At 48.4% G+C, this 3373-nt stretch overlaps 1 pseudogene; it reads right to left on the bottom strand.

The window, feature by feature from the left end:
- Positions 1 to 2213: 2213 nt before the first annotated feature.
- The window catches only part of LOC102767066, a 2449-nt pseudogene continuing 1289 nt past the window's right edge, over positions 2214 to 3373 (bottom strand).

Raw genomic sequence — 3373 nt, 5'->3', positions numbered from 1 at the left:
CTGCCTCTCCCTCCCTCCGTCACCGAGGGCCATGCGCCAGGCCTCTGGTTTCTGGGAGCCACCTGCTACGTAGGGCTCTTCCCCACCCGCCGGGCTCCCCGTTTCTGCGCGGCTGGTCCTGAGCACCCACCTTCATGTGGGGACCCGGCCCAGGCGAGACGCGTCACCCAGGACTGGCCCTTTAGGGGGTTCTGGATTCAAGGTCAAGACTGTGTAGAGGCCACAAGCATCAGCAGAGTGTGGCTGCCCCAAATCCTGGTGCCACCAGCCCCGACCCGACCCCGCCAAGCCCACAGGAGGTGGGGATGCATCCGGAACACCGCACGGAGAGCATGGTGCTATGGTTGTGATACTGGGACGGGTCCTGAATGGGAAATTGACCCAGAAAAGTGAAGAAATTATACTAAGCCTTTCTGCCCCAAACCCCTGCCATCGCCCCTTCCAGGGTTCCACCATCACAATATTGACAAAGGAGGCACAAGCACACAACAGAGTCAAGACAGTCTCTTCAATAAATGGTGCTGGGAAAATTGGACAGATACATGCAAAACGATGAAACTAGACCACCTGCTGACACCAAACACAGGAATAAACTCAAAATGGATGAAAGGCTTAAATGTAAGTCGAGAAACTATAACAATCCCAGAAGAAACCACAGGCAGCACAATCTCCGGCATCTCTCATAGCGATGTGTTTGTGGACACATCTCCCAGGGCCGTGGTCGGCAACTCATTAGTCAACGGAGCCAAATATCAACAGCACAACAACTGAAATTTCTTTTGAGAGCCAAATTTTTTAAACTTAAACTATATAGGTAGGTACACTGTTATTAACTTAATCAGGGTACTCCTAAGGCTTAGGAAGAGCCACACTCAAGGGGCCAAAGAGCCGCATGTGGCTCTCGAGCTGCTGTTTGCCAACCACAGTCCTAGGGCAAAGGAAACTAAGGAGAAAATAAACCAATTGGACTACATCAAAATAAAAAGCTTCTGCACAGAAAAGAAACCATCAACAAAACAAAAGGGAGCCCACTGCATGGGAAACATATTTGGCAATGATCCATCTGATAAAGGGTTAATTTCCAAAATATACAAGGAACTCATGCAACTGAACAAAAGGCAGACAAACCACCCAATTACAAAATCTCCGGAGTGGACCTAGGATGGCCAAGAGGCATGTGGAAAATGCTCAGTCTCTGAAGTTATTCAGGGGAAGCCAGACAACCTTCCCTAAAGGCAAACGCAATCACCCCACTCTCCCGCACCAAACTCCCAAAGGCTTCCCCATCTCCTAGGGAGGCCCAGGGTCGTTACCACAGACCCCTGGGTGGGGGCCCTGTCTGCCTTCAGCTCCACCTCAGACCACCCTTCAGTTCCTGCGTCTCAGGTAGCATGCTCCCGCCCAACACTGGGTCTCGGCATGCTGTCTTCTCACTTGGTGTAAGTTCTCCCTCCCTTACCTCACTAACTCCTATTCTTTCTTTAGAGCTCAGTTTTTTGGAGGAAAAGGGGCCACATGCTAACAACTGGCTCAGGGGAGGCCTGTGTGGCAGCTTTGCAAACTCAGACCTAAAATAACCACAAGGTTTTAGTTGAAACTTTTTAACTTAAAAGCAGTTCATGGTGGGTAGTCAGGTCCTACACCAGCATCTTCCCTGACAAAGGTGAAACTTTAGCCCAACTGAGCCTGTCTATCGTCTTTTTGCATCTATGATAACCTGTCTTTGGAATGTCAAAGTAATTTTCCTTTTCCTGGACCCCTCAAAGCACAGGCATTCTGCAGAGACCACAAATCCCCTCATTGTTATTGAGTTCATTGTTGACTGTTAACTGTCATATACCCACCTAAGTGAAAGAAGTATGTGAAGCCTGGCCAGTGTGGCTCAGTGGTTGAGCATCAACCTCTGAACCAGGAAGTCATGATTCAATTCCCAGTAAGGACATATGCCTGGGTTGTGGGCTCGATGCCCAGTGTGGGGCACACAGGAGGCAGCCCATCAATGATTCTCTCATCATTGATGTTTCTCTCTCTCTCTCTCCCTCTCCCTTCCTCTCTGAAATCAATAAAAATATGTTTTGAGCCCTGGCTGGTTTGGCTCAGTGGATAAAGCGTAGGCCTGCGGACCTAAGGGTCTCTGGTTCGATTCCAATCCAGGGCATATGCCTGGTTGTGGTTTGATCCCCAGTTGACAGTAAAAATATATCTGTTCTTGATGCATGTGGAAACTTTCGTCAGAAAGCTACATCTTCTTAATCTGATTGCCCAAATCACTAACATATGGATGAATCAGTGCCATTTTGCCCGAAATTCGTTTGGCAGGATCATGTACTAACATTTCCGAGAGAAGATCCAAGCATCTTCATCCAAGTTTTTGACATGGGATGACAGGCTTCCTGGTTTCCCTGGGGAATGTAGTCTTAATGTCCTGTAAAGACTCCACGTGTGGCCACACATCATCGTTGGGGGTACCCAAGGCTCTGAAAATTCTGAAGCGTTGATCAATTCCCAAATCCCCATGGAAAAGCGGTTTCTTATTGCTAATTCTGCAGATATGGTGCCTATACTCCAAATGTCAACTGGAGTCGGATAGCGAGCTGACCCCAGCAACACTTCTGGAGATCTATACCAAAGTGTGACCACCTCTAATAGTATTCCAAACGCTCTGGCAAGGCCCAAATCAGTCAGTTTAATTGTTCCTTTGTCATCAATCAATAGATTTTGAGGTTTTGAGTCTCTAGGACTCTTCTAGAGTGACAAAACACAATCCCTTGTAGGATTTGGTACAAATAACTCTTAACAGGTGCAACTGACCAGGAGGGATAGAATCCAAATATTTCTTTAGATCCATGGAAAGGTATGCAAAGATGAGCTATAACCTGGAATCTTGCATGAGCACATCTTGAAGACTGACTATATTTGGGTGACTAAGTTCTTTTAACAGAGAAATTTCCCGAATTGCTGTACTAGGAACCCCTTCCTCTTCACTTTCTAGTCTGATTTTCTTCATGGCTACTCTTTGACCTGTAGTTTTGTGTCTACCCTTACACACAACTCCGCAGGTACCGTCTCCAATTTTCTCTATTTTGGTATATAGTCTTCCATCGTCACTCAATAGGAATGGCTACCACGCCGGCGTCGCTCTGTCCTTAACTTCCCAGGTCCGGCTTGAAGCTAAGCGCCTCAACAGGTATCGTGAATGAACATGATTCTAAAAGTGTTTTAGGTGGCGAGGTCATTGTCAGAACTTCACGGGAGAGGGAAGCAAGACAGCACAGCACGTCCCACCACCTGCACAGTCACGGCGCTGCTGGGGGCGGGGGGTGCGCACCGCGGCGGCGCCCGCTCTCCGCACGGGAAGGCTCGGGGAGAGCGG

The sequence above is a fragment of the Myotis davidii genome, unplaced genomic scaffold (genome assembly GCF_000327345.1).
Source record: "Myotis davidii unplaced genomic scaffold, ASM32734v1 scaffold207, whole genome shotgun sequence".
Taxonomy (NCBI): Eukaryota; Metazoa; Chordata; class Mammalia; order Chiroptera; family Vespertilionidae; genus Myotis; species Myotis davidii.
The sequence above is the reverse complement of the archived record's forward strand: the minus strand, read 5'-3'. Positions and strand labels throughout refer to the sequence as shown.